General features: G+C 37.4%; 1 long non-coding RNA gene across 3 annotated transcripts in view; it reads right to left on the bottom strand.

Moving 5' to 3' along the window:
• Positions 1-25,021, bottom strand: part of LOC145524472 (uncharacterized) — a 517,399-nt gene that overhangs the window by 438,075 nt on the left and 54,303 nt on the right. For all 3 annotated transcript variants that reach the window (XR_014067557.1, XR_014067559.1, XR_014067558.1), the window contains exon 3: positions 8,023-8,191. This is a non-coding gene — a long non-coding RNA (uncharacterized LOC145524472). The remainder of the gene's footprint in view (positions 1-8,022; positions 8,192-25,021) is intronic.

Here is a 25,021-nt window from a genome sequence, read left to right as displayed (position 1 = left end):
GATATTTTGCGGCATATACAATTCTAAGATGATAGATTTTTCTTCATTCAATGTCTTACCATGTTGTTCTACTGTCCTCTCACTTGCATCTTTCATAACTATATTTGTTTCATGTGTATAATGCCTTTTTTCCTCTGTCTATTCAAAAATTTGTCTCTATCACTGTTTTTTAGATATTTGTTTATGATTTGATGTGATTTTATTCATATATTTTCTTCTTGGAGTTCACTGAACTTCTTGAATCTCTGGTTTTAAAGTATTCAAGAAATTTGGGAAAAATTTGGCCTTTATTTATTCCATTACCACTTACGTTCTCTTATCACTTCCTCTGGGTCTTTAATAACACATGTGTTAGAACAATTTAATATTGTCCCAGAAGACAATTCTGCACTATTTTTTTTAAGGTTTTTTTTTGTCTTGTATTTTATTTTGTATATTTTCCATTGCTATATATTCTATTTGAAAGAACTTTTTTTTCACAATGTTGAACCAGATACGCATTAAAGTATTTGAGAGTATTTATTATTTCAAATATATTCTTCATCTCTAATGAATTTTTTGGTTTTTTTTTTAATATCTCTATTTCTAGCTTCTTAATGTTCATTTTTCCTTTACGTTCTTGACTATATGGAATATACAATAGCTATTTTTACATCCTTTTCAGTAATTTCTGTCATCAGAATCACTCTTCTAATTCTTATGAATCATATTTCCCAGCTTATTTATAAACAAGTAATATTTTACTGGGTTTCAGGAATTATGGATTTTATTTGTAGGGATTTTTTTGTATTTTTTTAAATATTGAGTGGCTTTATTTGGGGATGCAGGGAACTTTGATTCTATCTTTTTTTTTTTTAATAAATTTATTTATTTTAGTTGGGGGCTAATTACTTTACAATATTGTAGTAGTTTTTGCCATACATTGACACGAATCAGCCATGGGTCCACATGTGTTCCCCATCCTGAACCCGCCTCCCACCCCCCTCCCCATCCCATCCCTCTGGGCTATCCCAACGCCCCAGCCCTGAGCACCCATCCCATGCATCGAACATGGAATGGTGTTCTGTTTCACATATGATAATATACATGTTTCAATGCTATTGTCCCAGAACGTCCCACCCTCACCTTCTCCCTCAGAGTCCGTAAGACTGTTCTATGCATCTGTGTCTCTTATTCTGTCTTGCATATAGGGTTATTGTTACCATCTTTCAAATTCCATATATATGCATTAGTATGATTCTATCTTTTGAGGTTTGCTTTTAATCTTTTTTTAAGAGCAAGTACAGAAAAGTCTTTGAGTACAATTCTATTCTATTATTAAGGTAATACATTTCTGAAAATTCTACCCAATGTCCTATGTATTAGACATTTCCACTTTGGCTGGTGCCAACATGGATTATTCCCAGCCTCAAGTGAGCTCCAGAAATTGCTTTACCTACTCTTGGAAAATTCTTCAAGAGATGGGAATACCAGACCACCTGACCTGCTTCCTGAGAAATCTGTATGCAAGTCAAGAAGCAACAGTTAGAACTGGACATAGAACAACAGACTGGTCCCAAATAGGGACAGGAGTATGTCAAGGCTGTATATTACTACCCTGCTTATTTAACTTATATGCAGAGTACATCATGTGAAATGCCGGGCTGGATGAAGCACAAGCTGGAATCAAGATTGCTTGGAGAAATATCAATAACTTCAGATACGCAGATGACACCACCCTTATGGCAGAAAGTGAAGAGGGACTAAAGAGCCTCTTGATGAAACTGAAAGAGGAGACTGAAAAAGTTGCCTTAAAACTCAACATTTCAAAAACTGAGATCATGGCATCTGGTCCCATTCATATCATGGCAATTAGATGGGGAAACAATGGAAACCATGACATATTTTATTTTGGGGGGCTCCAAAATCACTGCAGATGGTGACTGCAGCCATGAAATTAAAAGATGCTTGCTCCTTGGAAGAAAAGCTATGTATGACAAATGTGAACAGCATATTAAAGAGCAGAAACATTACTTTGCCAACAAAGGTCCGTCTAGTCAAAGCTATGGTTTTTCCAGTAGTCATGTACGGATGTGAAAGTTGAACTACAAGGAAAGCTGAGCGCTGAAGAATTGGTGCTTTTCAACTGTGATTGTTGGAGAAGACTCTTGAGAGTCCCTTGGACTGGAAGGAGACCCAACCAGTCCATCCTCAAGGAAATCAGTCCTGAATATTCATTGGAAAGTCTGATACTGAAGCTGAAACTCCAATACTTTGGCCACCTGATGCAAAAAACCGACTCACTGGAAAAGACCCTGACACTGGGAAAGATTAAAGGCAGAAGGGGAAGGGAACATCAGAGGATGAGATGGTTGGATGGCATCACCAACTCTATGGACATGAGTTTGAGTAACCTCCGGGATTTGGTGATGGACAGGGAAGCCTGGCATGCTGCAGTCCATGGAGTCACACACAAACAGTCAGACGCAACCGAGTGACTGAACTGACTGAACTCTTTCCTATTGGTTCATTTCCTAGTTTCACGTACTTCCCTTACATGTATGTGCAGGGTAGTACTCAGCCAGAGCCTCAGAGGGATCCCATGCAGATATCTGGAGCTCTGTGTCCATGCTGTATACTCATATCTCACATCTGGTATTTTTCCCTCAAATCCTACGTGACTTGGTCTCCTTAAACTCTGTCTTCTCAACTTCACAAGGCCTCTGAGCATTGTAAAGGTTTCTTTTCACTACACCACCTCTTGGAAACTGTAGGCCATGAGCTAGAGCAGCTGTAGGAATCATATACTCGTTTTCCTCCCCCACAAATCGATGTTCTCTGTTACCTTTTGGCCATTGCCTGAAAACTGATGTTTCACAAATATCTTGTACGATTTTCTAGTTGTTTAATGTGAGAGAATAAATCTGGTCCCATTATGCCATCATAGAGGAAAAAATAAGTCTACTGTGTTATTTTTTCTGTGTAAGTTATTGAATGTTTGTAAAAAGTTTAACCTTAAATTTTAATCCTTTTATATTTTAAGTTCTTTCAATATACAATGAATTTTCAAATAAAATTTTGTAGAAAAATAAGTGTATTTTGTAGGTTGTTGTCATTGTATATTTTCATGTCTTAACATGTAATAAAATTGTTACACAAAATTATCTTTCATTTGGAATCAAGTGTTCTTAAGCTCATTCACAGTTTTCATTTCCAATGAAAATTGAGTCTTTAAAATTCCAAAGATATTTTCAATAACTTTCTTTCCATAAAAATCAAGAAGAATGGGACATCATGCAGATTTTTACAAAAAAACTCCTCTATGTAGCATTACATTTTAAAAATTCCATATCTACTAGAGACTCTTCAAAGGTTTCATATTATTTCATTAATTACAGTACTTAAACATGCAATGGCTCTGTCTATGTTGTATCCCTCTGTTGTTGGTTCTTCATGAATAAGAAATAACATAATTCCCCATTCATCTCAGAGCCTGAGAGAAAGATAAGCTGCTGCTGCTAAGTTGCTTCAGTCGTGTCCGACTCTGTGCGACCCCATAGACGGCAGCCCACCAGGCTCCTCTGTCCTTGGGATTCTCCAGGCAAGAATATTGGAGTGGGTTGCCATTTCCTTCTCCCGAAAGATAAGCTAAATACCATCAAATGCAAGCCATAGCTTAAAAGGAGTTGCTTTTGTGAAGACAGGTTTATTTTCAAATATAACTACACATCTTGGGACTTCTCTGGGACTTCTCTGCTGCTTGGGACTTCTCTGTCAATCAGTGAGACTAAAGAGACAGCAATAGAATTTCCAGTTTCTTTCAACAGAATATAAAATAAACCCTACTTGTGGTATCCTATTCAAAACATGATTATCTAATTCATGCTTGCTTATTTCACCGTTTTTTGTTTTCGTTTGGGTGTTGTTTTTTTTTAAGCAAGCATGAAAGATTTTCTTTGTCCAGAAAACTGGAATGAATCCACTGAGTCAACCAAAAAATTGAAAAAAAGAATAGAACTGAGGTAGACCCAAGATAATTGATCCCTGGATTTTAAATCCCCACAGCTCAATCTAGGTCAGCTAAGCCTTAATCTTTCATTTACAGAGTAAGTGCTTTTGAAACACATGTACTAAGAAAAGATTCTCTGGCAAAGAATGGCGTGTTCAGTGGTTGAGCAATATGCTATAATGACATTTTGATTGTGTGCTACACAAAACTATTATGTCATTATGAAAACACAAGGTAACATTTGTCAAATCTAAGAGAAGGAGAAATTTCAAAGTTGCACCTATAATTAGTGTAGTGTGAATTTTAAAATACTTTCATTTTTTTCTCCCAGAACCAGATTTTAAAAGTGGACGTGTGTCTCTTCCAAGGTTTTGGATTAAATTAGAGGGCACAAACATTATTTTTTTTTTCCTTGTTCAAAAGAAAGAAAAGGGAACAACTTCTCAATTGGGACAGAATTTAGATATAGACTACTGACAATGGCTCCAAAACTGTTATTTGCTACTTCCAGTGATTATCAAATCCTTTGATATGGGTCTTAACTAAAATTATAGTAGGCTCATGGCATTTGAGTAACTGACATTTCCAATTTAAACTATTACTAAGAAATCCTTTAAAAATTTCTAAAATTCTATGAAATTAAAGATTATTTTCCTGAGTTAAAAATTTGAATCATGTGGATTCAGAGGCTGGTGTGGTGCAGACTTGCTGTCTACCCAAAGTATCGACACCTTACTATAATGCACTTACTTAAAAGTTCTGTTTGTCTCCTTTCCTGATGTTTTAAATAAGTCGTGTGATGTGAAAAAAAAAACATGATTGTGGCGGAAAATCCCAAAGAATTCCAAGAGCTAATCTTATTGACAGAAATGAAAAGAAAATGGAGCAGTTTTTAAAAGCAACAGTTTCTTAGCCAGAAAATAAAGATTATAGATAAATGAGATTACATAAATAAAACATGATGGTTGTAAAAATGAGTTCGCCATACATTATGTGCAAAAAGAAGAAAGTCTAATTAAGGAAACTACTTTAGCAATTACTTCTAGTATAAAAAGTGATAATTAAATGAGATAAAGCTGTAAAAGAAAACTCATGATGTGAGGCTACATATGTTGTTGTTTAATTAGTAAGTCATGTTTGACTCTTTTGAACCTTATGGACTGCAGCCCACCAGGCTCCTCTGTCAATGAGATTTCCCAGGCAAGAATACTGGAGTAGGTTGCCATTTCCTTCTTCAGGGGATCTTCCCAACCCCGGATCAAACCCAAGTCTCCTGCGTTGGCAGGCAGATTCTTTACCACTGAGTCACCAGGAAGGTTACATATAGGCCACACATAATTCTAAATGGAAATGTAATTGAGGAAAAAGCCAGAAGCCCATATAAGCACCCTATAAAATAGCAAGTGCCACAGGCACTTCTATAGCTCAGACATATAAAGAACTGGAGTCTGTTCAATAAAGTTAAGATTAGCTTGATACAGAAATAAAATGTCTTTGCTTACATGAATCTATCCTGTGCTTAATCCATGAACCATCAACATCCAGAGTTACAATTCTAACTATGCATGTTCAGGTATAGTCATGGTTAATGTTTCCTCAGAAGTGATGCAGTGTGGGGGTCTACTGTATTGAGATTTATTATAAAAGCATTTATAAATGACCTTACTACTTTATTTATAGAATCTCTATGCATCTGAGTAGGACTCTTATATTTTTCAGCTTTACACTGCTGAAAATATATTTTCATTACCTTTTTATATTATGGAGGCAATTATATATGTATATGTATATATTAATGATACTTTCAGATTTTTATTCACTAAAGATGACAGGTTAAGTTTTGTGGAAATAGCTAAGTTTTATGGCACACTTTTCCTAAAGTTTAAAAATAATTTTAAATAAGATTTTAATATTTATAGCTATGACATACATTAAGTATTCAAGTCCTAAACTTTATATGGAGAGTAACAAAAATTAATGTATATCAAAATTTCATTTTTATGATTAAAAAACAGTTTTGAAGAAATACAGCAAAATATTCAAAATAAAGACAATACCATTCAAATATGATCAGTTTTACAGAAAGTTGAGGGAGGAATGCTACCTCTGTCTCAATATCCAGGATGCATTAACACCTGGACAGCCATTCAGAGTAATGTTAAATAATAGCTTGTTGATGAGCATCAGTTGTGCAACACATGTAGCCCAGATGTCAACTGGCACCCACTTATGTCTTAAGATCTCAACTAGATTATTTGAACACTCACTCATTCCATGTCCTGTAGATGAGTAATACCTTCTCAAACCTCTGGTCTAGCTGAGCAGCTGCTTCCACTGAATGAACTCAGGTTGGGATTATGTGAACATTCTGAGTGCTCTGTCCTTGCCTACACTGCATCAACCCAGATGGGATACTCAGAACATTCTGTAATTTCTAACAAATCAAAACAAGAACCACTCATTAAAAACATGGGTATGAACTGTATACTTTCCTGGAGACAGTGAAGCCGTTGCCTCAGAGGAGGTTAAAGTTCATACTACAACCATGTGTGTGCACGCTCAGTTGTGTCTGACTCTTTGCAACCCAATGGCCTGTAGCCCACCAGGCTCCTCTGTCCACGGAATTCTCCAGGCAAGAATACTGGAGTGAGTTGCCGTTTCCTTCTCCAGGGGATTTTACCCACCCAGGGATAAAACACCTATCTCCTGCAACTCCTGCATTGGCAGGTGGATTCTTTAGCACTGAGCCACTTGGAACGTTCCATTATAATCATGTAAACAACTCCAAATAGAAAATTAGATACAATTATTTTTTAAATGATGTAATTCTAAGAAAGCATTCTGTCAAACGCTTCTCTCTTTTCTAAAACCATGCGAGATCTTGAAATTTAGAAATTTGGAAATTGTTCAGCTGAATGATACTGATATGAGCTGTGGTTTCAATCAGATAGTAACAGAAATTGCAACAGGCGGGGCCTCGCCATACATCCATGTGTCTTTATAAAGTCTTAAAGAGTTTCTCCACACGGTCTGTGCATATAGGCTAGTTTGGACCTCCTCACAGCATGGCAGCCTCTGGGAAATGGAGATGCTTACACAGTAGCTAAGGGTTTCATTGCAAGTGTTTGAGGCCACACCTTTCAGGACTAGCCTCAGAAGTCACAGAGTATTGCTTCAGTATAGTCATAAGTCTAAATAGGTTCAATATGAAAGGATACAGACACACTTCTCAAAATCACAATGTAAAGTTAAAATATTGAATGGGAGATGTTGTGGCCATCTTTGGAAAATATGATCTGCCACATAGGTTTAATTATTTACCTTATATTTTCACCCCACTTTTCTAGCATATAACATCAGAAAGTAACATAAATTCATTAATTTCACATTTTATTACTATTATTAATACAGTTCTTTAGTCACTAAAGGAAATGTATAAAGATCCATAATCAAACAGAAATGTGTGTATTCTACAAAATTAATAGCATCATTAACATGTCTACCAGGTAAGACTCATACAGCTGCTAGAGCTTTAGTTAAAGACATGTCAATGCCACTGAAGGTATAGAATCTAGAAGTGGATCTACTAGAAGATGATGACCTGAGTTCCATTGTGAGCACTATGTCCTGACAAAGACATTTAAACCTTCTGGGCCTTTTGGTTTGATCATCTATAAAATGTCTTTTTAAAATCTTACAAGGTTATAATGTTTTATTTTTCTTTGACTGAATGGTAGGTAATATTCTCTTTTATGGATGAGTCAATAAAAATCAAGGAGATAAAGTATACATCCAAAGTCTAAAATCAGTGTCAAAGCTAAGAACAAACCTCAGCTCCAAGTCCACTATTCTCAACGACATAAACTACTTTATCAAGACAACAAAATACCTATAGGTGAATGTAATATTTTATCAGAATACAGAGTGGCTACAAAACTGAATGAAAATTTCCATCTGTTTTATTAATAAAGTCACTGATTACTGCATTTCAACCATACAGAAGATACTATCAATCCAAGGCCTATCTTCCTTACCTGAGTTTGCCAAGATTCTTGTCTGAACACTGTAGGGCTCCTCTAGAAAGTTACATCTGTCTCTGGGTTACACAGGATATGCCAAACTAGACTGTACAGTTCTCACTATTGTAATTTTGGCACACTCCTGTAGGTCTTCTCCTTGCACATTTACTCTGTTCCCATCACCCTGAAAATAAATATATGTATAATTACAGTCTACTAACTGCACAGATATTATGTTAATATATTTGGATGATAATATGCTAACAGGGATCTGCTTAAATTATTATTGGCATTGCTGATTTTTTAAATTTATTTAAATTGGAGACTAGTTACTTTACAATATTATGGTGGGTTTTGACATACCTCATCATGAATCAGCCATGGGCACATGTGTCCCCTCATCCTGAACACTTTTCCCACCTCCCTTCCCATCCATTCCCTCTGGGTTATCCCAGGGCACCAGTTTTTGAGTGCCCTGCTTCATGCATCAAACTTGCACTGGTTATCTATTTTACATATGGTAATATGTTTCAATGATATTCTCGCAAATCATTCCACTCTCACCTGCTCCCACATAGTCCCAAAGTCTATTCTTTATGTGTGTGTCTCGTTTGCTGCCTTGCATATAGGATTGTCATTACTGTCTTTCTAAATTATATATATAAGCATTATATACTGTATTGGTGTTTCTCTTTCTGATGAACTTCACTCTATATTGGTTTGATTCAGTCACTCAGTCATGTCCGACTCTTTGCAACCCCATGGACTGCAGCACACCAGGCTCCTCTGTCTGTCACCAACTCCCAGAGCTTGCTCAAACTCATGTCCATCAAGTCAGTGATGCCATCCCATCATCTCATCCTCTTTATCCCCTTCTCCTCCTGCTTTCAATCTTTCCCAGCATTGGGGTCTTTTTCAATGAGTCAGTTCTTCGCATCAGGTAGCCAAAGTATTGGAGCTTTGTATAATAGGCTCCAAATTCATCCACCTCATTATTACTGACTCAAATGCATTCTTTTTCTATAGCTGAGTAATATTCCATTGAGTATATGTACCACAACTTCCTTATCCGTTTGTCTACTGATGGACATCTAGGTTGCTTCCATGTCCTAGCTATTGTAAACAGTGCTGCAATGAACATTGGGGTACATATGTCTCTTTCAATTCCGGTTTCCTTGGTGTGCATGCTCTGCAGTGGGATTGCTAGGTCATATGGCAGTTCTATTTCCAGTTTTGTTTTTTTTTTTTAATAAATTTATTTATTTTAGTTGGGGGCTAATTACTTTACAATATTGTAATAGTTTTTGCCATACATTGACATGAATCAGCCATGGGTTTACATGTGTTCCCCTTCCTGGACCCCCCACCCACCTCCCTCCCCATCCCATCCCTCTGGGTCATCCCATTGCCCCGGCCCTGAGCCCTTGTCTCATGCATCGAACATGGAATGGTGTTCTGTTTCACATACGATAATATACATGTTTCAATGCTATTCTCCCAGAACGTCCCACCCTCACCTTCTCCCTCAGAGTCCATAAAATTGTTCCATGCATCTGTGTCTCTTATTCTGACTCGCATATAGGGTTATCGTTACCATCTTTCAAATTCCATATATATGCATTAGTATACTGTATTGTTGTTTTTCTTTCTGGCTTACTTCACTCTGTATAATGGGCTCCAGTTTCATCCATCTCAGTAGAACTGATTCAAATGTATTTTTTTTTAATGGCTGAGTAATATTCCATTGTGTATATGTACCACAGCTTCCTTATCCATTCGTCTCAGTTTTTTAAGGAATCTCCACACTGTTCTCCATAGTGGATTTACCAGTTTGCATTCCCACAAACAGTGTAAGAGGGTCCCCTTTACTCCACACCCTCTCCAGCACTTATTGTTTGTAGACTTTTTAATGGTGGCCATTCTGTCCAGCATGATACCTCATTGTAGTTTTGATTTGCATTTCTCTAATAGTGAGTGATGTTGAGCATATTTTCATGTGTCTATTAGCCATCTGTATGTCTTCTTTGGAGAAATGTCTGCTTAGTTCTTTGGCCCACTTTTTGATTCAGTTGTTCGTTTTTCTCATATTGAGCTGCATGAGCTGCTTGTATATTTTGGCCATTAATTCTTTGTCAGTTGTTTCATTTGCTATTATTTTCTCCCATTCTGAAGGTTGCCTTGATCCTCTACATATAAAACCCTAAAGATACCACCAGAAAATTACTAGAGCTAATCAATGAATATAGTAAATTTGCAAGATATAAAATTAATATACAGAAATCCTTTGCATTCCTATACACTAACAATGGAAAAATAGAAAGAGAAATTAAAGAAACAATCTTATTCACCATTGCAATGAAAAACATAAAATACGTAGGAATAAATTTACCTAAAAAAAAAAAACACCTATCTATAGAAAACTATGAAACACTGATGAAAGAAATCAAAGATGACATAAATAGATGGAGAAATATACCATGTTCATGGATTGGAAGAATAAATATAGTGAAAATGAGTATACTACCCAAAATAATCTATAGGATTCAACACAATCCCTATCAAGCTACCAATAGTATTTTTCACAGAACTAGAATAAATAATTTCACAATATGTATGGAAACACAAAAAACCTTGAATAGCCAAGGCAATCTGGAGAAAGAAGAATGGAACAGGAGGAATCAACTTACCTGACTTCAGAATATACTACAAAGCTACAGTCTTCAAAACAGTATGATACTGGCAAAAAGACAGAAATATAGATCAGTGGGACAAAATAGAAAGCCCAGAAATGAATCCACACACCTATGGACACCTTATCTCTAACAAAGGAGGCAAAAATATACAATGGAGAAAAAATAATCTCTTTAACAAGTGATGCTGGGAAATTGGTCAACCCCATGTAAAAGAATGAAACTAGAACACTTTCTAACACCATACACAAAAATAAACTCAAAATGGTTTAAAGATCTAAATATAAGACCAGAAACTATAACATACTTAGAAGAAAACATAGGCATAACACTCTCTAACATAAATCACAGCAGGATCCTCTATGACCCACTGCCCAGAATAATGGAAATAAAAACAAAAATTAAAAAATGGGACCTAATTAAACTTATAAAAGCTTTTGCACAACGGAGGAAACTATAAGCAGTGTTGATTTTTTAAAAACATTCAAGTTGCAATATCTTATAATGTAAAATTGTGCTCAAATGCCCAAAAGGCAACAAAGTTTGCAGACAGTTAGTAATGTTTGCATATATTAGCCTTTCTGAATAAGAATAAAGAGGGAAATCCTTTGGTAAGTGATTTTACAACTGCATACTACTTTGTTTCTTCTCTTCTAAAAAGAGAACCTTGGAGATTCTATAGGTGACATAGATCTGTCACCTACGCACTTCACTCTAAGGGAAGAACCATCTGTAATATCATGGCTTCTTCTTGTAAGAAAAATTCTGAAGGACTCTTCAATGTAATCACAAAATTCTCAATTGTATAGAGAATTTTCTAGGAGAAAAAACATCCACCACTCCCAAAAGCATCAAGAAACTTGAACAGGCCATTAACCATGAGGGAGGTTACAAAAAGAATTAATTATTTTCACAAAATCTCCAAAGACAAAGTTTTACTAAGAACCACTTTACAACAGCAAAAAAAAAAAAGAAAAAGAAAATTTATTTTGTTATAAAACACTTGAGTTTTCTCAGTATATAACCACATTTTCAAATTATAAATTGGAAATAATCATTACAAAAATGGTTACTGAGATCTGACTTATCTGCTTTTGTATGCTAGTTCCACCATTCATGAGATGTGTGACCTTGGTCAAGTAATCTGATCTCCCTAAGCTACAGTTCTTCTTCATCAGCAACATTATAACAACAATAATAGGGGATTAAGTAAGATAATTCACACAAATCTCTAATAGCACCCAACACATGGTGTCAGTTGAGATCAGTTTTTATTCTTGCTCCTAAGCACAGCCATTAACATAATCACTGCTTTATTGGACCTTCTAACCAATTCTATAAGACATAAAGTGGAAATAAAGTATATAATTGGAAGGAAAAAGATTAAATGACTATTATTATTGACAAGTTTATAATTTATGTAACTCAAATTCTAAAAGAACTTCAAATTTCTTTAAATTACCATAGATTAAAAAAGTGGTGAGGTATAAGATAAAAGAACAAAAATAGTAGCTTTCTTTAAGAATTTAGAATAGTTATCATAAAATAATTTCATTCCCATGTGAAACAAAATTTTCCTGGAAAAATAAATGGATGAATACATGTATAACAAATTTGAAAAGAAAAGGAAAGGGAAATTAATCCTTTAAGAGTCTTATTATAAGAAACAAAAATGGTTGTAAGAACCAACAAAGAAATCAATATATCAGAAAATCTTCATCCAGAAACACACATTGCATATGTATGAGCTTAATGTATGACAAAGCAAACGTTATAGATAAATAATGAAGGCACAGAGCATCAATATTTATTATTAGAAAAGCTATTTGGGAAACAATCAAGTTAGGCCTTTATCTCTATAATGACCACTTGCCTATTGTTTGTTTCTCCAGCTCAAAATATTTCCCCCTTTGTAATTATCTTTCCTCTGATTCTTTGATATGGAATCTGATCCACAGATTCTCTGGGATGGGCTCCTAGAATCCAGAGTTCATTCAGTGTGACCTTGTTTCAGGGCAACACGAAGCATCATACCCAAATGAGAAAAACAGGGTCACTTTCCTGGGAACTGGGTTAAGAGTGAAAGCCAGATTTAGCCTTTTTCTGGATGGTTGGATGGTTCCCACTGGGACAAAGAAGAAGGGAAAACAAATGAGAAGGATGAGGAAATGAACTGAGAGCAAAGGCAAGAGAAGAAAAACAGAGACACAGAATCTCAGTGGCATGCCCACCCTGGTTCTCTGTCTCTCCTTGAAAAGTGGTGGCACCCTGAGCATGGGAAAGAAACAGCCTACATTTTAAGAGCTCCAGAATTCTGTGACTAGCATTCAGAAGATTCCTAAATAAAATTACTTTGTCTACCAAAATAAATTCCCAAAAAGTATACACTAAATTTTAAAATGAGGTAAAATGCAACCATTAAAATATTCTTCTTGCCATAAGAGTGTTGTAGTGAAAACATTTTATTACATAAATAAATACTTCTTCACATCACAGAAAAAGAAAATTCTTCTTGAGAAGGTAAAGAACATCCTAAAAGTAAAAACTCAATGACAGAAAAAAAAAAAAAAACTACATAGTTAGCAACCCTCAATTATGCAGTGTTGGTACAATTCATACAAAAATAACAAACAGGGAAAACATCCACACAAACACACAAAAGATTTATTTGTATTTTAATGCAAAAAAAAGTCTCTAAAAATGGAGAAATCTGTTAACATCCCAAAATACAATAAAAGCAGGCAAATCACAGAACACACAAATCTGAGAAGAAACACAAAAGGCCATTAAACACATAAAAAGCAGTGTAAAAATGCAAATACATGTTTTCAAATTTAAAATACAGAGTACTTGTGCCAATATTGCTACACAGAAATAAGTACTAAATGGCTGGTAGTGCTGTCAGAAATCAATTTTGCAACACATACAAAGACCTTCATCTGCGGTCATACCTTTTAGAGCTTGTGTACTAAATCAGCACTTCTGCCTACAAGCGCAGAAACCCAACTCAGAATGCTGTAATGAGGAAAGGAATGCATTGGCTCACAGAGGAAAATTCCAGCAGTGTGCCTGTTGGATCCCAGTGCTCTAACTCGCACTAATGCATCCCTCTCTCTCCTTGTCAGGTCTGCTTTCAACTGTGATGGCTTTTCTTTCCCCCTCTGGCAGGCTCTCCCTCAAGGTGTACTTCAGATTTCTGTTCTACTAACATTACAAGCCAGCAGAATGACTAATCAGGACCTACCATACAGCACAAGGAACTCTTCTCAGTACTCTGTAATAATCTATATGGGAAAATAATCCAAAAATCTAATAATCTCTGTGGATATATGTACAAGTGATACAATTAGCTATATAACAGAAATTAACACAACATTGTAAATTGACTATACCCTAATAAAAATTTATAAAAAGGACCTCAATTTCCCAATGGCTTCCTGAAAAGCCTCAGGATAATGCCTCACTTTATCTTATTGGCGTGGCTTGGGTTATACCTGCTCTTCTCTGAAGCAATCACTACAGCCAGGGAATAGGTTTGGCCTCCTGGGACAGGAGCAAAGTGTAGGGTTCATCATGCCTGAATCAAAGCTCAAATCATAGGAGTGGAGTTTGGGTAAGAAGTTAACAAGAAAAAAATTCAGGTGCTATTTCCAGGAGAAGGGATGTTGTACACATAAAGATAACAGGTGTGCATCACACCCCTAGACCCGGTCATTTAACTTCTAGGAATCTGGTCTAAAAAAAAAGGCAACTAGAAGGAAAGAAAAGATTATGGTAGACAATTAAAATTGTATTTCTTATAGCACAGAAATGAAAACAGTAGTAGGAAAATGACTAAATAAACTATAGTATAAATTTATTATGATAAAACCAGATACTGTTACATATATATTTATATATATGAATAAAATATGACTATGGGAGAAAACACAATAGTATGTGAAAAAGTATCTATATATATTTATATATATATATATATATAAATATATATATATAAGTATAACCCAGTTTTGACATATTTTTTCCTATAAATTAAACTGAAAAATAACAGACCACAAAGATCACCTAATGTGGTGAACTTTAGGGAATTTTATGTGGGCACATATATTAGTTTTTAATCAGGTAAATACTCTATTTAAAAGTTATAAAAAGCAGAAATCTGGTAGATGATTACTGTAGTGCTCAATATCTATGGTGTCCAGGCAGCCTGAAGTCAGGAAACACCTCCACACTGGCTGCTGCCTTTACTTCATAAACCTGAGCATCACTTGAACACTCTGAACTTCAGCATACACATCAACAAAATGGGAATAATAATGTCTGCTCTGTACACCTCACATGATTATTCTAAAAATCAACAGCATCAGTAAAAAGACTGTTTAAATTATAAAGTGCTATGAAAGCTGACATCTTGAAATTAGTATGCCAAAGCAATCCTTTGCACCCTCCCCCACTAGCATATTAAAGACAAACAAGAGTAACATAACAACATCTCACTAATCCCTGTTCCCTGTTTTCCTTTCAACTTCACTTTTTAAGTTTATAAATGGAGGTAATAATACCTATTTGTTTCATCTTATGTGAGGGAAATTTTGTTGATATTCAGTTCAGTTCAGTTCAGTCGCTCAGTTGTGTCTGACTCTTTGCAACCCCATGAATCGCAGCATGGCAGGCCTCTCTGTCCATCACCAACTTCCAGAGTTTACCCAAACCCATGTCCATCGAGTTGGTGATGCCATCCAACCATCTCATCCTCGGTCGTCCCCTTCTCCTTCCGCCCCCAATCCTACCCAGCATTAGGGTCTTTTCCAATGAGTCAACTCTTCGCATGAGGTGGCCAAAGTATTGGAGTTTCAGCTTCAACATCAGTCCTTCCAATGAACACCCAGGGTTGATCTCCTTTAGGATGGATTGATTGGATCTCCTTCCAGTCCAAGGGACTCTCAAGAGTCTTCTCCAACACCACAGTTCAAAAGCATCAATTCTGCGGCGCTCAGCTTTCTTCACCGTCCAACTCTCACATCCATACATGACCACTGGAAAAACCATAGCCTTGACTAGACGGACTTTTTCTGGCAAAGTAATGCCTCTGCTTTTAAATATGCTATCTAGGTTAGCCATAACCTTCCTTCCAAGGAGTAAGCGTCTTTTAATTTCATGGCTGCAATCACCATCAGCAGTGATTTTGGAGCCCCAAAAAATAAAGTCTGACACTGTTTCCACTGTTTCCCCATCTACTTCCCATGAAGTGCTGGGACCAGATGCCATGATCTTAGTTTTCTGAACGTTGAGCTTTAAGCCAGCTTTTTCACTCTCCTCTTTCACCTTCATCAAGAGGCTCTTTAGTTCTTCTTCACTTTCTGCCATAAGGGTGGTGTCATCCACATATCTGAGGTTATTGATATTTCTCCCAGCAATCTTGATTCCAGATAGTGTTTCTTCCAGCCAGTGTTTCTCATGATGTACTCCGCATATAAGTTAAATAAGCAGGGTGACAATATACAGCCTTGACGTACTCCTTTTCCTATTTGGAACCAGTCTGTTGTTCCATGTCCAGTTCTAACTGTTGCTTCCTGACCTGCACACAGGTTTCTCAAGAGACAGGTCAGATGGTCTGGTATCCCCATCTCTTTCAGAATTTTCCACAGTTTATTGTGATCCACACAGTCAAAGGCTTTGGCATAGTCAATAAAGCAGAAATAGATGTTTTTCTGGAACTCTCTTGCTTTTTCGATGATCCAGCGGATGTTGGCAATTTGATCTCTGGTTCCTCTGCCTTTTCTAAAACCAGCTTGAACATCTGGAAGGTCACAGTTCACGTATTGCTGAAGCCTGGCTTGGAGAATTTTGAGCATTACTTTACTAGCATGTGAGATGAGTTCAATTGTGTGGTAGTTTGAGCATTCTTTGGCATTGCCTTTCTTTGGGATTGGAACGAAAACTGACCTTTTCCAGTCCTGTGGCCACTGCTGAGTTTTCCAAATTTGCTGGCATATCAAGTGCAGCACTTTGACAGCATCATCTTTCAGGATTTGAAATAGCTCAACTGGAATTCCATCACCTCCACTAGCTTTGTTCATAGTGGTGCTGTCTAAGGCCCACTTGACTTCACATTCCAGGATGTCTGGCTCTAGGTGAGTGATCACACCATCGTGATTATCTGGGTCGTGAAGATCTTTTTTGTACAGTTCTTCTGTGTATTCTTGCCACCTCTTCTTAATATCTTCTGCTTCTGTTAGGTCCATACCATTTCTGTCCTTTATCGAGCCTATCTTTGCATGAAATGTTCCTTTGGTATCTCTAATTTTCTTGAAGAGATCTCTAGTCTTTCCCAATCTGTTGTTTTCCTCTATTTCTTTGCACTGATTGCTGAGGAAGGCTTTCTTATCTCTCCTTGCTATTCTTTGGAACTCTGCATTCAGATGGGAATATCTTTCCTTTTCTCCTTTGCTTTTCGCTTCTCTTCTCTTCCCAGCTATCTGTAAGGCCTCCTCAGACAGCCATTTTGCTTTTTTGCATTTCTTTTCCATGGGGATGGTCTTGATACCTGTCTCCTGTACAATGTCACGAACCTTTGTCCATAGTTCATCAGGCACTCTGTCTATCAGATCTAGTCCCTTAAATCTATTTGTCACTTCCACTGTATACTCATAAGGGATTTGATCTAGGTCATACCTGAATGGACTAGTGGTTTTCCCTACTTACTTCAATTTAAGTCTGAATTTGGCAATAAGCAGTTCATGATCTGAGCCACAGTCTGCTCCCGGTCTTGCTTTTGCTGACTGTATAGAGCTTCTCCATCTTTGGCTGCAAAGAATATAATCAATCTGATTTCGGTGTTGACCATCTGGTGATGTCCATGTGTAGAGTCTTCTTTTGTGTTGTTGTAATAGGGTGTTTGCTATTACCAGTGCGTTCTCGTGGCAAAACTCTATTAGCCTTTTCCCTGCTTCATTCTGGACTCCAAGGCCAAATTTGCCTGTTACGCCAGGTGTTTCTTGACTTCCTACTTTTGCATTCCAGTCCCCTATAATGAAAAGGACATCTTTTGGGGGTGTTAGTTCTAGAAGGTCTTGTAGGTCTTCATAGAACCGTTCAACTTCAGCTTCTTCGGCGTTACTGGTCAGGGCATAGACTTGGATTACTGTGATATTGAATGGTTTGCCTTGGAAACGAACAGAGATCATTCTGTTGTTTTTAAGATTGCATCCAAGTACTGCATTTCAGACTCTTTTGTTGACCATGATGGCTACTCCATTTCTTCTAAGGGATTCTTGCCCACAGTAGTAGATACAATGGTCATCTGAGTTAAATTCACCCATTCCAGTCCATCTTAGTTCGCTGATTCCTAGAATGTCGATGTTCACTCTTGCCATCTCCTATTTGACCACTTCCAATTTGCCTTGATTCATGGACCTAACATTCCAGGTTCCTATGCAATATTGCTCTTTACAGCATCGGACTTTGCGTCTATCACCAGTCACATCCACAGCTGGGTATCGTTTTTGCTTTGGCTCCATCCCATCATTCTTTCTGGAGTTATTTCTCCACTAATCTCCATTAGCATATTGGGCACCTACTGACCTGGGGAGTTCATCTTTCAGTGTCCTATCTTTTTGCCTTTTCATACTGTTCATGGGGTTCTCAAGGCAAGAATACTGAAGTGGTTTGCCATGCCCTTCTCCAGTGGACCACATTCTGTTGATATTAGGTAACACTGAATACCTACTAGTGCCTGGCGTGTAGAAGGCAAATGTAAATTATCAGCTCACTTTTCTGCTTGTACCCTACCTATTCGCTCATCTGTAAGTTATGCGTGGTATAAATGTGCAGAGTTGGAGAGAAGTAGGTAGCAGATGTTCAAAAATCCTTCCCCCTCTTCAGTTTGGACTTTTCAATGAAAGCCCAATCTCTTTCACAGAGCAGGGTAGTGAATTATGCAGTTGCTGTTGTTGTTTAGTCACTACACTATGTCCAACTCTTTGCGACCATACGGACTGTAGCCCACCAGGCTCCGCTGTCCATGGGATTTCCGAGGCAAGAATACTGGAGTGGGTAGCCATTTCCTTCTCCAGGGTATCTTCCCAACCCAGGGATCAAACCTGGGTCTCCTGCATTGCAGGCGGAGTCTTTACCACTGAGCCATCTGGGAAGCCCAAATTATGCACTACAAACAGCCAAATCAGTAGCCTCACAGATTCCAAAGTATCTCTATGTGGGGCCTGCCGGGCAGGCATGAGAGCACACAGTGCTGCTCCACCTGTGCGCTCAGAAGGTATTCTTACATAAAATACCATTGCAAGTTTAGAGCCACCAACACACCTCTGCCTAAGTTTCTCCTCTAAGAAAATTGGGAAACTTAAACATCCATGGGTTTCCTGTGGAGTCATATGCTAAGTCTCTTTCATCATGACCAACTCTTTGCAACCCTGTGGACTGTAGTCCACCAGGCTCCTCTGTCCATGGGATTTCCCAGGCAAGAATACTGGAGTGGGTTGCCATTTCCTTTTGCAGGGGATCTTCCTGATCCAGGGATCAAACCTGCGTCTCCTGCATTGCAGGTGGACTCTTTACACTAGCACCACCTGGGAAGCCATAGTGAGGGTGCAAGTACCTGCCGTGCTCCTCCAGCTTGCCCAACATCCAAGTTTAACTCAAAAAAGAATGACTCAAGGAATGATAAAGGAAGCTACTTGAGAAAGGCATAGGACCATCTAAATTTAAGAACTGTAACTTTCCCTCTTCTCTCAGAATTCAGCCCAGCTCTACAGCCCTGTCCCACTACCCACCACCTGAACTCTGCCCACCCCCTTCTCCTGCAGTCCCCAGGGAAGTATGTATAGAACGCAAGTTCACCAATGCCCACACTTCCCTTGCTTTGGACTTGACCCTGTGGCAATTCTTCAAGACTCAAGACAAGAGCCTGATTCTTTACCCAAATTATTAGAGCTTGCCTAAAATCTGGGACAGCTGAGAATGTAGCCTGTCCCCACAGGGTAGGAATGTATTAACCACCCTATAAAAGTTATTTTTAAAGTTTTATTTAAGGAACAGCAGCTGGAGAATAAAGAAAAGAAAGGCAAAACACAATTCTTTTATACCCACGCTGCAGTCCCCCGCTCACCAATCTCCCAAGGTTCGCTATAGGAACTGCATCCATGTAAATGCTTTAAGTCTGACCTACAAAGCTGGAAACTGAAGAATACAGGGAATAAAACAAACAGGAAATACAAACAACCTTGTTTGATCAGATCCTTCTAGTTGCCTTGCTTAGTTAGTATTAGGGAAGTTTGACAACAGACTTGGAATTCATTCATGGCATTTAGAGGGAATTGCTAAAAAAAAATAAAAGAAACATTAAAGTACCACCACATATAATGAGCTCACTGCCATTTGGAACTTGTTTCCAATCAACACACTGTAAATGTTAGCAACGGAAGGTTTTCTAATAGTCCCTATCCTTGGGATGGGAGAGTAATCAAAAAAGAAATTCAGCAAACTACAAAACCATGACATAAATTTTAATGCAGTCTACATTTCATTAATCTCTATGTTATGATGAAAATTAGTTCTGCTTTTCATTGTTATTTTAGTAATACTGTACTTGAAACATATGATTGCTGTATTTGTTGTTTTTAAAAAAGCAATGCACTCCCCACTTGGGGTATGTGTGTGTGCTTAGTCATTCAGTTTTGTCTGATTCTTTCCAACTCTTTGGACTGCAGCCCACCAGGCTATTCACGGGTATTTCAGGCAAGAATACTGGAGTAGGTTGCCATTTCCTCTTTCAGGGCATCTTCCTGACACAGGGATTGAACCTTCATCTCCTGTATTGAAAGCAGATTCTTCACCTTCTGAGCCATCCGGGAAGTCCATTGGAATTCACCTCAATTCAAAAAGATCTATTGAGAGCACTACTGTGTGTGAAAGACAGATTCTACCTCAAATAACTTATGCTATTGTGGGAAGAAAATATACATGTGCATGCACAAAACTGAACACATGAGATAGAATGTGCTATGAGGCTGGGAAAGGGGAAAACACCACATCCACTCAAGAGGTTTCAGGAACAGTCTACCAGAGATCACCTTGAGCAATGACAGAACGGAGGGAACAGCATAAGGGAGCAGGTGGGAAAGCAGTGTGCATGTACAGAAAGCAGTCAGTAATCCCTCAGAAGCATGAGAAAGTGAGCAAAGATTTCAGAGGAAAAGAGGCTCCAAACCTGGATCTACACTTTCTAGATGTTTGACTTTTGGCAAGCTGCACAACTTCTCTAAGTCTCTCTTTCCTTCTGTTTAAAAATGAGTTACTAATAAGTGTGCAATGAAAGTGTGACCATGCGTGTGAAGTACCTGTTACAGTGACTAGCAGCATATAGTGAATGCTCAAAACTGTGTAAAACAAAAGAGAAAAGAAGAGAGGGAAGAATGGAAGGAAAGGTGAGAGGGGTATTTGTTGGGATTTTTGAGAGGCTTGGCATAAGATATCTATTTTGGAGCCATTTGCATGTAAGCCTAAGACATGAGGACAAACATCACAAACTAAATGTGCAAAGGATACAACTTCAGGGACACATTTTTTTGAGTCAGAAGAGGAAAAAGTATATGAGGTCACATGATACAATGGAATAAAGATAGGACATGGATTTAGAGTTGGGTTCCACCGAAGTCTGTGTGATTTTGAAAAACATTTCTAAAACTTGAATGGACAAATATCTTCCTCACAGAGTTATTCTGAAGAATAAAGGGATAAACTATATAAAATCTCATAACACCATGCCATGTACATAGGTAACCATCAAAAACTATTAGGCCCTTCCTCTTCTGCTTGTCTTCCTTGGAGAGAGGAAAAAGAGCAATGAGTGTAAAGAAGAGAAATAACCTGATATAAGTAATGACAGAGTTGTAACAGATGAGAAGAGGACAGGGAATAAGAAAGAAATTCTGTGAGAGTTGTTATATAGCGTTATCATTTATCTTTAAGATTCAGTTTCAACAGAGGGTTTGGTGGGAAAAGTCAGATTATAAATTGAAAATGCTGAATGAGTAGTGCATTCCTGGAGCAACTATTCAGTGATTTACCATTTACCTGATGTCTTGGCATGAAGCAAAGAATTAATAAACAATAATAATATTCATGGATGCCATTGAAAAAAAAACAAAAAACCGACAATAGGCCCCAAATGGAGTCTCTTGTGCTAAGTCCATGTCACCAGCCCAAGGCTGAATACCTAGCCTAATCACTGTTACAACCTCCCTCAGGAATGTAGCTTTAACTGATAAGTTTGGAAATTTTTGGTCAGCACCAATGAGGTAATCTGCCACATAGGCACTTTCCATCCCCCAAAGGAAGATGTGGTAATCTGCTCTCTGTCTATAAAAACCTTCCATTTGTACAATTCCTTGGCGTTCCTTTCTATTTGCTAGATGGGATGCTGTCCAATTCATGAATCGTTTTAATAAAGCCAAGGAGATCTTCAAATTTTCTCAGCTGACCTTTTGTTATTCAACAGTGTTAAGGTTAAATGAGTTTTACTTATTTAGGTTATTTATTTTCAGGGAATGGATAACATGAAACCAAAAAGAAAACAGAAGGAAGGAAGAGATTAAAGATAAAGGCAAAAGAAAGGGTGTGTATTGGTAGAGATAAATTGAATCTAGAACATGGGTAAACATTAATCTTCATAAAGGGTTATAACTCCTTTTGATTCAAAGGTCCTTGTGGTTGGGAGAGAGATAAATTTCTTGAGAGAAGAAGATAATGACTGAGAGAGGTCATTCCAGAAAGCATCCATCTTCTGAGCAGGTTCTATAAGTGGTTCTTGTTAGTGAGAGTGTTGCCAATAGATAATGATTCCCAAGTACTAGTGAGATATCTGAGAAGATAGCTGATCATGTGATCAAAAAAGCACATGGAGACAAAACAAAGGTGATGGATCAGAAGAATTTGAAGTATGTGGGATAAAGCCTTGAAAGATCCATGACTATAACAGAGAAGAGCAAACCTGACTCTATATTGAATCTATTACTTTAGTTTTAACCTCTGTGCTCTGTATAGGTAGACTGGCTAGTCAATGGGTCTAGGAGGCAAAAGCTTCCACAAGAATATTACTAAAAGAAAGGTTGATGAGTTCTAATCCAATGACAAAAAATTATTCCCCTCTTGATCTGTTTCATCTTGTCATGTAACAAGGTGATGATGTAGCCACAAAAATACCAGGCAAAACCTGCCTCAGATTTGGACATATTACCAGGCAGCAACAAAATTCCAATATTTCAATCAGTAGGAGGTCTCTTTTCATGCCTCTTTCAAGTTCAGTGATATCTTTCTCTTTATTTCTTAACGTAAGTCTGACCTATTTTTGCAAATTCTCCTTCCCTCATTCCTCTACTTTTGGCTCCAGTTTTACTGATAACCCCTATGTCTTGTACATATTTTCTCTCTATATTCATTTGACACATGTTTATGAAGCTGCCAATATGTGCCAGAAAATGGTCAAGGCACAAATATAAACAGAGCATATTTAATCATTGTTGTCACAGACTTGACATTCTAATGAGGAAAGGCAAAAAATTAACCAGTAAATAAATTCATACTAAGTTAATGCAGTGGGTCGAAAAAAAAGATATGTCCAGGTCCTAAATCCCAATATTTATGAATGTAATGGTATTGGTTAAAAGGGTCTTTGCAGATAAGAATTTTAAGATGAGGTCATCATGGATTGTAAAGGAAGATTTTAATCCAGTGATGGGTGTCTTTATAAGAGGGGAAGATACAAAGACACAGGAAGAAGACCATGTGAAGAGGCAGGTAGAGACCGGAGTTATGTAGCCCAAAACTAAGCAACACCAGTAGCCTGGAGGGAAGCTGGGTGAAGCTAGCCACCAAAAGCTATGAGAAAGGCAGGAAACAGCTCCTCCCGTGGGGCCTCCAGAGCAAGTGAACTAATTCTGACAATATCTTGATTTTGGCCTCATGGCTTCCAGACTTTTGAAAAAAAATAATTTTCAGTGGTTTCTAAGTATCAGGTTTGTGGTAATTTGTTATGGCAGCCCTAGAAAACTAATATACTCAAGATGCTGAGAAGTACTATTGAAGGAAGTTAAAGACTGTGTTAAGAAATTACAATTTTAGATATGTGAGTGAGTTTATGGCATTTGGTCAAAGATCTGAAAGAAGTAGAAATACATGTAGAAATCTAGGTGAAGACATTGTCAAATACAGAGAACATGGGTACAGAGCATGGCCATGCATTAAAGGAGCATCAAAGACAGTGTGGGCAAGTGTAGACGAGTGAGGAAAGGCAGAGGGGAGCAGGTCAGGAACACAGCCTGAGGCTGCTTCACAGGGTCTCTTGCAGGTAATGTCATACATAGTGAAATGTAAGTTTTTGGAAGCTTAAGAAGTGATGTGTTATGACTTAGGTGCTGCGTAGTGAATATTCTAGTTTGAAAGGAGGTTGACATAGTAGTAGGGAAAACAGTTAAAAGGCTGTTATTGCTACAGTCACCTAATGAGAATAATGGTGCCTTGAAGCAGAGTAACAGGACCAGGATAGAAGCAGTAGAAGTGATGAGAAGGGTCAACATTAAGATGTATTTATTTTATTCAGTATTACTAAGACATATTTGACAAAGTTGTAATATAAAGTGTACAACGTGATGATTTGACAAACACACTGTGAATGGATTCCATGAGTGAGTTAGTTACCTCATCATCACCTCACATATTTACCTATTCTCTTTTCTTTTTAATGAGAACATTTAAGTTCTACGCTGTTAGCAAATTTCAATTATACAATATAGCACTGTCAACTACAATCACCACGCTATCTACATTAGATTCTAAGACCTATTGACTTTATAACTGAAAGTTTGTATACTTTTACCAGATTCTCTCTCGTCCCCCCAACTCTTGGAGGCACGATTCTACTATCTATTTTGAGGTCCTCAATTTTTCTTTTTTTTTAGGTTTCACATAAAAATAACACCATGGGTATTTGGTCATTCTCTGTCTGGCTTATTTCACTTAGCATAATGCCCTCCAGATTCATCTGATTGTTTTTTAAATTTCCATCTCTCTTCATTTTTGCATACTATGTTTTGCATTTCCTGCATACTACAAAAAAATGGCTCTTGACAGGTATATATATTTGCTAGGTCAAATTTAGCATTTATTTCAAGTTCTGCTATCTCCCTTGTCACCTTCCACAGGTTTTATATAAATATCGGAGACTTCTAAATACCTGGAACTGGATAAGCTTTATACTGCAGCACACAGACAATGATGTAACAGCAAGCTGGTTAGATCAATGAGTGTCT

This window comes from Giraffa tippelskirchi, chromosome 10, assembly GCF_054371585.1.
Source record: "Giraffa tippelskirchi isolate mGirTip1 chromosome 10, T2T-mGirTip1v1.2.pri, whole genome shotgun sequence".
Taxonomy (NCBI): Eukaryota; Metazoa; Chordata; class Mammalia; order Artiodactyla; family Giraffidae; genus Giraffa; species Giraffa tippelskirchi.
This window is presented reverse-complemented; position numbering and strand designations above follow the sequence as displayed.